We start from the raw sequence: 13528 nt of genomic DNA, 5'->3' as shown, positions 1-13528 counted from the left end.
CAATTGTAGTAGTAAATGAAATTGTCAATACCTCTAAATCCTATATTAATAAAAATTTTAAAGTATAAAATAACTAAAAGTGAATCCATAAATATTAAATGATGATGGTCTTTTCCATTAATAGTTAATAACTTCTGCACAGAAGTTTTAAAATTGTTTTTTCAAATCTTAATTCAAGAACTGAGTAAACAATCAACAGGTAACATTTTCTTAATTCAAACAAATTATATTATCTTTTGTATTAAAGAAACACGTATTAAGCTTGGAGTTGATTAAAACTTGCAGGAACTTAAACTAATGATCTTATTCTGCCTAGTTTTGCCTGGCCAGAGTGTTTCCTGGCATAGAAATAAATGGCAAATCTGTTGTGTTCAATCCTTTTCTTTCCCCTTGTAGGAGTTACTCAGAGATTGTGAGATTGTTTTCTTAATAGTTCCAAAAACTGAGCCCTAGTATTGTCTATTTCTTAGATCTATCTTTTCTTCTAAGTGTTGTACAGTCCAATTTTATGAATTTCTGCTTAATGATAGTTAACATCTATCACATTTGACACTTTTTTTTAAAGCAACGGAAAAATTGGCAATGCAAGTCAACCTAGAAACCACTTTTACTATTTTACTGTAAAGTGTTTAAAATTAATACCTGAAATCCTACATTCATTTAAATAAGCCACAACTTTGGCTCCAAGCTTTCTAGCTGTAAGTACAACACTGGTTATATGACTTATTGGGTATATAATAATATACCCATATAATATACCCATATAATAATATAAAAACAAACCAGCTTCAAAAAGGTTCAATTATTTCTGGTGTTCAGATAATAAAAATGTCTACCCTGATTCCTGATAAGGAGAGAATTATATGGAAGAGGAAAGGCACTGGACTAAACTTGGAAGGGACAACAGTCTCTATGAGGGCATCTAAGGAAATGATGATGATATCAAAGTATGTGCACATAGTGGACAAAAGAAATACTTATTCTATTGATTAATCAATTAAAGTGTATCATCATATCAGCCCATCTCTAAAAAGCTTAAAATTAAATTTCTATAAAGCTTAAATATTAAAATACTTTAAGATCTTTGGGAAAATTCACATAAATTTGTATTCATTTTATTAATGGAATTTCCAGAATATTTTGAAAAACCCCCTTTGAAAAGTGAAATATCACACACTTTCACAAAGCAGAAACTTTAATACTACTGTATTTTTACAAAATACACACACACACACACACAGGCATATGTACTTCTCTTATTGCACACCATCAATAGAACTTTTCTTAATGACAAGGGTAGACTGTTAACCAAAAAACTTACTAAAAGAAAAATGTTTTGCTACTAGCAGTTTTGCTACTAGCTCCCTCAGCCCACCAGTTTATCTCTTCTGAAGCTTCTGTTACTTAGAGATGGACTATAAGCTTTCTGCTAACTTCATCATGATAGGTTTGTCTCCACTGAACAATTTAGTCCCAGAAGAACCTTTCTCCTCTGTATTTTTTTCAATCTTCTGAACCTCATTCCTTTCTCTATTTTATCTTCAAATGCTTTCATCCTGTCTTAATGCATAATTCTTGACTTAACACTCTGGTCTTAATCATTACCCTGAGCTGCTTGCTTGTTCAAGTCATCTTCCTACCAACATTTTAGTATATTTAATATTAAAAAATTTAATGGATTGAATGCATGAATCTACTATATATGAAGAATATTAAGGTCCTTTGAAATGATCCCCTATTCTCCCTTAGAGTGTGTGTGCCTAAATTTTACTGAGGACATAAATTATTATTTAATATTTGAAGCACTCTGTAATAGCTAAAGTAATAACTTGGCTTACTCTAGTAGAAAAAGCCACCTTATTAGTTTCTAAGTAAGGTAAATAATGTCTATAGTTTCTAAATTAACAGTGTTGGCTACCCCAGTTTTATATTCACCAGAAGCCAAGCAGAGCCCATACTCATGATTATATGCTTTGCTATACCTAAGATTTTCTTCATCTTACTGTATTCCCAATTCTATCCTAGTTAATAAATTCTTACAGTATTGGAAGAAAGTAACAAGTAAGGGTATACCTAGGGTTTTTTTCCCTTCCAAATATGAAAACTTGTTTTTTGGGGAAAGAAAACACATGAAGCCTAGATAACAAAAAACTGGAGAAGAAATTTATGTTCAAATATTTGACTAACCAATGCAAGGAAGAGAAACAAAGTTTAGAAAAAGGAAAAAAAGTCTAAGAAATCTGCAAGCCAAATAAAATGTCAGGTATAATATTTTTATAGCACCAAGATTTTTAAGGCATTCTTTGCTTAAAACTCACCAATTTTTAAAAGATGTCATCATATACAAGATTTTATTGAGGATAACCCAAAATGAGAAGACTAATCAAATGCAAGCTTATACACTTACATGGCAGAAAAAAAATGTTTTAAATATTTCATTTGTTCCCAAATAACTATACATCCCATATATATTTTGCCTTGTTGTTAGAAATCCTGATATAACAATAGTGACAAGATAGCAACAAAATATCTTCCATATTTTAATGACCCTAATTATACATTCTTTGTATCAAATAAAAAAATTATACCTAAGATATCATGGAATTGTCATCATTTTTCTGTATAAACTATGAAGAACAAATCTTTCTAATTTTTATTAGGTATTTCTCCTAGTTAACAATCTAGCCTCATCTTTACAAACTATTGTTTTTATTTATATGGATGTAAGCCAATATTTCTCCTTTGCACAAAACAATTTTTTTCTAAATTTTTCTAGGATTAATTGCGTCCTACACTAAATTAAAGCATATATCAGCAGTATGAGTTGGTTTAGTTATTAATTAAGTTCTTTATGGGTATATTATGAATGCTTCTTCCCAAAAGCCTATGGCAGTGATGGGGGTGGAAATTATATTGAACACTACTCCTATAGTAAACATTTGCAGGTGTTTTAAGTATGTATATATAATTTGAGTCTCACAATAACCCTGAGAGGAAGGTATCATAATTAGGTTATACACTTCATATACCCTACTACACTACACCATACTTAATCTGAGTCAGCTTTGGTGAAAAGTTAACATCAGAGGACCTGAGTGTCAAAATCCCTCTGTGACTCTCAGTCTGCTTGGACTGCTAGAACACAATACCATAGACTGGGTGGATTAAACAACATACATTTATTTTCTCACAGTTCTTGAGGCTGGAAGTCTTAGATGAGGGTGCCAGCATGGTCATGTTCTGGGGAGGGCCCTCTTTCTGGCTTGCACACAGCCACCTTCTTGCTACTTCTTCACATGACAGAGAGCAAGCAAGCTCTGATCTCTTCTTCTGCTTATAAAGGCACTAATCCCATCACAGGGCCCCACCCTCATGACCTCATCTGAACCTAATTACTTCCCAAATACACCACCTCCAAATACCATCACACTGGGAATTATAGCTCAACATATGAATTGGGGTGGTGGGGTGACATTCAGTCCATACCACAGGTGTTATGAAGTCCCTTGTCCTTTCTGGCCCTCAATTTCTAATCTGTAAATTGATATGGTTGAACTAGACATTCTCAGTTAATATTCTTTATCACTATTGCTAGATAGGCAAGAGACAAGTCCAGATGATTTGTGAAACCTGCAGTCCAGTGACAGGAACACGAATTTAGAAAGCTTGAATTTAGGGGAAAAAAATTTAGAAAACAAATGTTTTTAGAAGATAGAACAATGTGAAAATTTTGAGCAACCTGCCAGTCACAAAAAAGTAATGACTTAAAGAAAAAAGAACCTATTAATCAGTAATTCATTGAACACCATATATATATACCCAGTAATATATGGGCACCAAGAGGAAATAAATATACACTTAAAACTCAAACTTCTGGGGCTTCCCTGGTGGCTCAGTGGTTGAGAATCTACCTGCCAATGCAGGGGACACGGGTTCGAGCCCTGGTCTGGGAAGATCCCACATGCCGCAGAGCAACTGGGCCCGTGAGCCACAATTACTGAACCTGCGCGTCTGGAGCCTGTGCTCCGCAACGGGAGAGGCCGCGATAGTGAGAGGCCCGTGCACCGCGATGAAGAGTGGCCCCCACTTGCCACAGCTAGAGAAAGCCCTCGCACAGATTTTGCAGTGTTCTTTTTATTTAAAGGAAGTAAAATGTGCTTATTTGGCTGGGATATGCAGAAATTGTTTGTTTTAAGAGGCACTTTCCCCCACCCCCCGCCCCAAGAAAACAGCAGCTAGCAAATTCAGAGGTGCACTGTATGGTCTCTGTAACACCAAAGAATGATCAAAGTGGTCTCCCTAGGTCACGGTGGCCAGTGTTCAATCCACGTCTTACACACTGATGAGACCAAGTGCTATTTCTAGGTGGTGGAAATCATTACGTTACAATGTGCTCACTAAAGAGAACTTTTCTTCCTTCAGTGGCCCAAACAAGTGGCCCATGAGCTAGATTTATTTTTTACTATGAGAATCTTAATGTGGTTACATATGAATCTGATATAAAGACATGGCCCCCAGTTTTAGACTGAAGTTTTTAGGACATGTTAATATTGATCTCTGAGATCTCCTATACAGAAGAATTCCAAATAATTTATGTAGACAGGTCCCCCTCCAGAAGATGGAATTTATCTCTCCTCCTGCTTGTGTGTGGGCTGTGCTTACTGACTTGCTTTCTAAGAGTAGAATATGGAAGGGTGTGGTGGTGACTCTGCAGTGGAGAAACATGGCAAATGCTGCCCTGGGTGAGTGATCAAGGCTCTACACTGTGAGTCATGTTAATACCATGTACCCTTGATAAAATGTGAGGAGAATGGCACTTCACTTTTGTGATCTTCCCCCCAAAAATCTATAACCCCAATCTAACCATGAGGTGAACATCAGACAAACCCAAACTGAGGTACACTCCACAAAATACCTAACTAGTGCTCCTCAAAACTGTCAGTCATCAAAAAGAGTAAAGTCTGAGCATCTATCAGAGTTGGCTAAGGAGATATGACGACTACATGTAATGTGGTATCCTGGATGGGATCCTGGAAAAATGAACATAGGACCATATGGGAAATTTAAGGAAAAACCTGTGAAATCTGAATAAAGTTTGGAGTTTTTTAAATATCCCAGAAGCAAAATGTTAACTGTGTGAAAAGAGCATGGGATTTGGGGCCTGACAGACCACAGATCAAAGACAGGTTTTCCCACTTGCAAACTGAGTGACCTGGAATTTATCTAACCATTTTGAATGTCACATTCCTTATTTGAAAAAAAAGAAATTATAATACTAACCCTGAAAAGTTACTGAAGAAATTTATGATATGTGCTATATCATATTTAATATACTAATATTTAAAATGACTGCTATCTTGCCAAACACATGGCAGATTATCCCAAAATGTTGGCTTTCTCTCCTTCTACCTGCTTCCAGCCCAACATCCAAAAGGCCAGAATCTCTGTCCCTCTGCCTGCTGGTTTTCTCTGCCAGAGGCTGCTTTGCCCACCTTGTCACACCTGGGGAATTAATCAACTCTACTCCCTGGAAGCACGCCTCAAGCAAAAGCTGAGGGCAAGTGGTATAATTATCCCAGGTCCTTCACCCTTCCAGGGAACTGAATCTGAGGCTTGTTCCACCTGGTTGCCAGTTTCCCAACAGGATAAGGCTCCAGTTATCTACAGTGTAACTAATTTGTAATATACCCTTTATTGGCTGCTTTGCCTTCCCTGCACTCCTACTGGTCTTTCTTGGGATCATCCACATAATAAAAACTACTTGCACTTGAATCCTTGTTCAATGTCAGCTTCTGGAGGAAGCCGAACTAAATTGATCTTAGTTGGCAGCAATGATGAATGACATAAGTAGGATTTCTTTAAGCTTGAAACCATCTAGAAAAGTTCAGTATTATTTGATTCAGTGCCAATGTTGTGCTAACAATATGGAGGTGAATTTTAAAAATTATGTCTAATTTAAACTAAAGGGTAGTTTACCTTTACAGATAAGATGCAGTTACAACAGATACACAGTAAGTTTCTTTGTGCTATCTTAAGGACATTATAATTTGCCTTCTTTTTAATATATTTAATATAATTTTTCTCTAATTATATGCAACATACCAGTTTTAGGAAGTGTCTAATAATACAATGTATGTGGAAAAGTTTTGAAATAATATAAAATACCAGTAAAAATACATTCAGAAATGATATCACAAAGTCTTCTATCATTAATCTGTGGCTAATAAAACAAACACTAAAATGAATGTATAGTCTATATATATACGTATATATATGTCATGTGAATAATATATATTATTACTGCTATGTTTATTTTACATTCACAGGCATAAATGAGTCAGAACCTCAAAGACCAGATATCTTGCTGCTCCATGGTTCCAACTAATGATATAGTCATAAAGGGAAAGTATGTATAAAATTGCCCATGACTGAAGGAGAATATCCCATCCAGGAATTTACTTTACTTCCCTTGCAATTTATATGTGTGAAGGCCAGTTCTTCAGATAAAAAATATTTAAGGAATAATTCAGTGGGGGAAAACATAAGAAAGAATATCATCAAGAGAAAGCTAATTTGTTACAGAAAATCAATACAATGAGAACATCAAGAACAGAGTTCAAGCAGGTTGGAATAGTGGAGGAAACTCTTACAGAAATGTTGGCATTTGCTTGGATGTCTGCTATCAAAGTTTCATGAATGGCCTATATGGTTTAGATAAAGCCTGAAAACATTTAACATTCTCAAAAGTATCACGGAATAAATAGATGGACGAATCACTGAATGAATAGATAAATGATAGAGACATAGCATGGGAGAAGGTGTTCTACATGGTGAGAATAATTTAGTTTTTGCATGCATCTCCTTTAACCTGATGATCACTATTAATTTCCTATTGTTGTATAACAAATTACTACCAATTAAGTGGCTTAAAACAACACAAAATTATTAACTCACAGTGCTATAGGTCAGAAATTCAGGCACGACGTGGCTGCGTTCTCTGCTCAGGGTCTCACAGGACTGAAATGAAGGTGTTGGTCAGAGCTGTGATCTTAATGGAGGCCCAAGATTCCTGGTTATTGGCAGATTTCAGTTCCTTGAAGTTGGAGGACTGAGGGCCCATCTTTCTCAGTCTGCAAAGACACAGTCTTATGTAACATAATGTAATCATGAAGTAACTTTCCTGTCATGGTCACACTCTCACCAACATTCAAGGGCAGGGTGTTAAACAGGGCATGTACACCAGGGGACAAGAATCTTGGGGCCATCTGAGAATTCTACCACAGTCACATAAAAAACAATATCTACCATTCAAGTATTATATCTTGAGGTATCTTTTGAAAGGAATTCCTACTAGGCTTATATTTGCAATTTATATTCTTCAATATTACAATAGTAGAATATGAGTAAATATTTGGAAAATATTTGAGTATAGATTCCTGAATTGCAGACTTCCTTTAAAACCCTTCAAGGCAGAGTAAGTTATTAAACATACATAAACTTTAACACCAGTAGTGTTTAAAATGGGAGGATTTGGGCTTCCCTGGTGGCGCAGTGGTTGAGAGTCTGCCTGCCGATGCAGGGGACACGGGTTCGTGCACCGGTCCGGGAAGATCTCACATGCCGTGGAGCGGCTGGGCCCGTGAGCCATGGCCGCTGAGCCTACACGTCCGGAGCCTGTGCTCCGCAACGGGAGAGGCCACAACAGTGAGAGGCCTGCGTAACACAGAAAAAAAAAAAAAAAAGGAGGATTTAACAATGAAGTAGAAAGAAAATAGAAACAACAGTCACATTTTATTATATTAGTGCATCCTGCTTATTTTATTACCTTATTCTCTTGCTCTGTTTTCCATAAAGTGTACTAAAGAACTCCAAAGAGAAACTGCTTTCATTGAAATTCAGCAAGTAATTACTGGACACATACTCTTCTCCTAGAATTGTTTCCAAAGGTATTCAAAATATATCTCTAGCATTATTACTGGGGCAAAGAGGTTTAAAAAATAAAACAAAAAGATGAAACAAATTGTAATCAAATGTAGATTATATGCCTGGATTTTGCACAGATAATTACTGATACTGAGATGTCACTTGGGCTAAGTACTGTGTTTAGAGTTTAGAAGAATTACCTCATTCAACCTCTGAAATAGCCCAGGAAACAGGAGGCATCTTTATCCCTTTTCCCAGATAAGGAAGGTAAGATTTGGTCAAAGTCTCACAGTAATTCTTTCTGAAGAGTGTGGAGGAAGGTCTCAAACCCAGGTCGTGTCATTTTCCAAAGCCCATTGTGTTAGCGCTGTTCTGCTCCAAAGATATGCACAGATGATATCATACCTACAATAAAGTGCAGATAAGCTATCAGGGTAAGAGTAGTTACAAAAACGCTACATGAAGAAAGTGACGAATGTACTAAGACTTTAAGGAGGTGATCTTTTCCTGGGCAAAGTGAAATGGATAGTCCGAATGATATGATCAGCACATACCAGGTCAGGGATGGAAGACTGAGGTGACTTGCTGAGTACAAACAGGGAACTACCAGAGTGTTACATAGTTATATTGAAGTGAAAGGGGAAAGAGTTAAGCCTTCATAGGTGATACTGAGGACAGACTGGGAATACTGAACTTGAGATACACACTCACATCCTGTTTTTAACAAGTCTTTTAGAGCATTAAAACTGTAAAAGACCATAGATACCATGTATGCATGTAAGATAAGAGTACACAGCTAGAAGCTACCTACATCTCCTTACCCTCTTCTATATAAACCACTGGGCTAACAGGCTATAAACAGAATCTGAAATCAATTAAGACAAAAATCTTTTGTCTGAGAGCAAAAGTCTCTTTGTTTGGCATCTCCATTGATGAATTCAATTCCATCTATGCATTCTCCATGCTAATATCAGGATGGTGTGACATATAGTAAGAGAGAACGTGTTAAAAAATAAATCACTGCTAAATGTTGAATTTTTATTGCTAAACAATTTTCTTTGTTATTTCAATACAAATGTTCCTGGGCTATTTTTACAGAATGAGGGAAAAACTCTTATGATGTTTATTTTCTTATAATTTGTCCTTCTGGATGGCTGTTAACAGATTTCTCAAACTGACTGTATTTCAAATACCTAAAGGGATTCCCAGAGGGCCCAAAGCTCCAAAATGGGTATGTAAAGGGCAGTATGGTCAAGTGAAGGAACAGTGACAATGAGCCTGGGGTCCAGAGAGACCTCTTTCGCTAAGACGCTCTGGCAAATTGGGTGAACCCTGTAGCTTTACTGACCTCAGTTTCTTCATCTAGAAAGTGAAGCAGCTGGCATAGAGTAACATAGTCTCTTCAAACTGTGAACCTTTAGAGTAAATATTGTCCTGAGGAACTCGACAGGAAAAGTATTTTATAAATTCTGAACTAAATCTAGGGAAATCACAACCTGTATAATTAACAAAGCTGAATCAAATACGCATGTGAGCCTTTTAAATACACACATATTTTTTGGCAAAATATTTCTTTATCTAAGGATAAAAGAAGGAAGGAAACCTTATGTTGAGACAGAGCCAGCAGAGGGCGTTTAGTCCCCAAGCCTCTTGCTGAAGGAGGCGTGGTCCAGGTCCCAGTAACAGAACAGTGTCCTTGGTTTGCAACTTGGGCTGCTCTACAAGGTTTTGTGAATGTCTGCTATGCTCTCGCAATTATTCAAAGGGGTAAAGATATAAGAGTATTTTGAAAGAAACAGGTATACATTAGGATTTTAAGCAAGATACAATTTTTAAAAGAACGTATTGACACATTCTTTCATTGTGCGAAGTAAAGTACTAATTTACTGCAGAATATTTTAGATAATTCTCACACAGTCTTTAAAAAATGTTTAAATGTTGTTTCAATTTTAGATATTTGAAGAATCATAAAATACCTTTGGACACACTTCCCAAAAAGAAAAATCCAGAACAAACTGTATGCATGTGTGATATAATGAAAAAGTTTACCTTCTCTGAAAAAATATTAAGATTAAAAGGAACTGAGACTGAGCTTGGCTATCATCTTTCATATGTTGGGAGTTATTCCTAAACTCATTTGATTGCATCAGTTCAGAGACAGAAATCAATCTAACCTCAATAAAGTATACATAAAAGCAAGTAAATCATCTAGTCATAGTAAAGAACCACTTTACAAAGATATATTTAAATGGAAAAATGATTATGAAAATGATTGCTCTGACGCTTTTGGAAAGTATAACTGGATGGTACAATTTTAGGCCCAGATATTGAGATACAATAGATTTGAAAAATTTGCAGTGACATTTGGAAAACTAATCCCATTACTTTTAAAGGCTTCAACCAGCATTAGGAATAAAAGGAAGTGTATTCGTTTCCTCAAACTGCTATAACAAACCATCACAAACTGGATGGCTTAAAACAAAAGAAATTTATTGACTCACAATTCTCGACGCTGGATGTCTGAAATCAAGGTGCCAGAAAGGGCATATTCTTTCTGAAACCTGTAAGGGAGAATCATTCTTTGCTGCTTCTAACTTCTGGTGTTTGCCAGCAATCGCCATGACTTGTAGATGCATCAGTTAATTTTTTTTCAATTGCAAAGTCCAAAGAAAGATAATTTCATATATAGGGTCAGAGAGTATTCTATAGATATCTTTCTTAAATGTGATGTAAATTACATATCTATTAATTGACCCAAAAGTGAATCAAAATTAGAAACTGAAGAACAAAGAATGCTTTGTGGACTTCTCTCTAGAACTTTCAATAGTTAAAGTTTCCAAACTATCATTAGCGACCTGAGGAGAATTGATGCTCAGGCCATGATTATACTCATTATGCAAAATTAATGGTGAATATGGATGCTTTGGTCTCTCCGTTTACATTGCCATCTGTATACAACTAAAATAAAACAATTTCAAAGTGGAAAATTATCCTTCACATTGAAATAATCCTATAATGGGCAAAAGAAATTTCTCTAGAAACTACCCTCTCTCACATCAAGGTGTACTACCAGATTCATTTATTTAATTAAATATGCTTGTAATTGTATTAAAAAAAATACTAGCCACGTTTGGGAAGGATACAAATACTTATCTTAGATGGGTGTTTCCTTCATTCTTCTTTTGGTTACTCTTTTTCCATGAAAAGTATATACATTGAAAAGTATAAAAAGTATACACATATACATGATTCTTCAAAGATAAGAAAATCTTTTCTGAATTCAATACATGAAATGTATAATATATTTTATATTGTTTAAATAAATGAACTTTATACACTTCCCAAGTTTTTATATTGTTAAGTAAAATGTATAACCTTTGTGAAAATTTTCCTTTTAAGATGTTGGCTTAAGAGGGTACTTGGGTTCCATCACTGACTTTGCATCTCCCTCTTACCACTACTTGTGATCTTCCTAGTCTTCCTAGAAGCCCTGAGTACCAGTGCTACAGAGGCAACCATTTCAAGACTAACTTAGTCAGCTTACAGGCTAGGACTCAGAGTTTATAAGTGATCTGTAGAGCTGACTTCCTCAGATTTCATCAGGTTGCTTTGGGAAATGAAAAGACCTTGAAATGACCTTCCTCATCATACTCCCTCTTGACATTGCAAAGAAAAAATAAATACCCACAGAATACTGAAGCATGCTTATCATAACAGAAGAAAACAACTTTTATAATTATGTACTTAATAACCCTTACAAAACTTTAATAATCATTGTTATAAATAAATTATTCACACTAGGAACAAAATAATAGAGATTATTAAAGCATCAGTTTGAATTAGCTAACAATGAGTCTGCTATCTACCTTGACATTTCTTGGATATTTTGAGAAGAATTATAGTCAAGCCCAGCCAAAACCACATGAGAAAGGTAAACATAGAGCCTGCCTTTAAGGAGATCTCTAAAGATAATTCTACAACCTTCAGAAACCCACTGACAATATTTAATAAAGTTTATGTGATGTACTTATGTTATAGAAAGGAAACTGATGAAAAACATCGTTGTCTCTAGACTTAGGGAATTGGTCATATGGTGGTGGCAACAAGGACTGCCCTTTACGGAGCTCCATAAAGCTTACAAACTTTATTTTATTGAACCTGTTGTGTAAGTTTTATAAGGCAAATATAATTCAGAAAATACAATGTCACCAAATACTAAGAATTTAATAATTTAGTTAACATCCTCTAACACCATACAGAAAAATAAACTCAAAATGGATTAAAAACCTAAATGTGAAACTGGATACTATAAAACTCCTAGAGGAAACATAGGCAGAACACATAAATCGCAGCAATACCTTTTAGGATCCATCTCCTAATCAAAATAAAAATAAACAAATGGGATGTAATTAAACTTAAAAGCTTTTGTACAGCAAAGGAAGTCATAAACAGACAACCTACAGAATGGGAGAAAATATTTGCATACGATGCGACCTACAAGAGATCAATCTCTAAAGTATACAAACAGCTCAATATCAAAAAAAGAAACAACCCAATCAAAAAATAGGCACATCTAAACAGACATTTCTCCAAAGACGACATACAGATGGCCAAAAGGCACATGAAAAGATGTACAACATCGCCAATTATCAGACATGCAAATCAAAACTACAATGAGGTATCACCTCACGCCAGTCAGAATGACCATCACCAAAAACTCTACAAACAATAAATGCTAGAGAGTGTGTGGAGAATAAGGAACCATCCTACACTGTTGGTGAGAATGTAAATTGGTATAGCCACTATGGAAAACAGTATGAAGTTCCTTAAAAAGCTAAAAATAGAACTTCCATATGACCCGCAATCCCACTCCTAGGCATATATCCAGAGAAAACTATAACTCGAAAAGATACATTCACCCTAATCTTCACTGCAGCACTATTTACAATAGCCAAGGTATGGAAGCATCCTAAATGTCCATTGACAGAGGAATAAAGAAGATGTGGTATATAAATACAGTGGAATTTTATTCAGCCATAAAAAGAATGAAATAATGCCTTTGCAGCAACATGGATGGACCTAGAGATTAACATACTAAGTGAAATAAGTCAAAGAAAGACAAATATCATATGATATTGCTTATATGTGGAATCTAAAAAATGATACAAAAGAACTTACTTACAAAACAGTAACAGACTCACAGACATAGAAAACAAACTTGTAGTTACCAAAGGGGAAAGGGGTAGGGATGCAAAGGTATAAATCAGGAGTTTGGGATTAACATATACACACTACTATGTATGAAACAGATAACCAACACAGACCTACTGTATAGCCCAGGGAATAATACTCAATATTTTGGAATAACCTACAAGGGGAAAGAATCTGAAAAAGAATACATATACATCACTTTGCTCTACACCTGAAACTAAACATTGTAAATCAACTGTTACTTCAATTTAAAAAAGGAAAAAAAGGTTAGAATTACAAAAATAATAATAATTTAGTTTGTTAAACTGAGTCTTCACAAAAAGCACATGACACTGTACATATTTTGTAGTTGAAGAAAAGGACGCAGAGAGATGAACTAGCTTTCTCAAGATCA

The 13528-nt window shown here is 35.3% G+C and overlaps 1 protein-coding gene across 6 annotated transcripts in view; it reads left to right on the top strand.

The window, feature by feature from the left end:
* GALNT13 (polypeptide N-acetylgalactosaminyltransferase 13) overlaps positions 1 to 13528 on the top strand; it is a 562369-nt gene that overhangs the window by 527398 nt on the left and 21443 nt on the right. The gene's annotated exons all lie outside the window — the stretch shown is intronic.

Source organism: Pseudorca crassidens, chromosome 6, assembly GCF_039906515.1.
Source record: "Pseudorca crassidens isolate mPseCra1 chromosome 6, mPseCra1.hap1, whole genome shotgun sequence".
In the NCBI taxonomy this organism is placed as follows: domain Eukaryota; kingdom Metazoa; phylum Chordata; class Mammalia; order Artiodactyla; family Delphinidae; genus Pseudorca; species Pseudorca crassidens.
The sequence above is the reverse complement of the archived record's forward strand: the minus strand, read 5'-3'. Positions and strand labels throughout refer to the sequence as shown.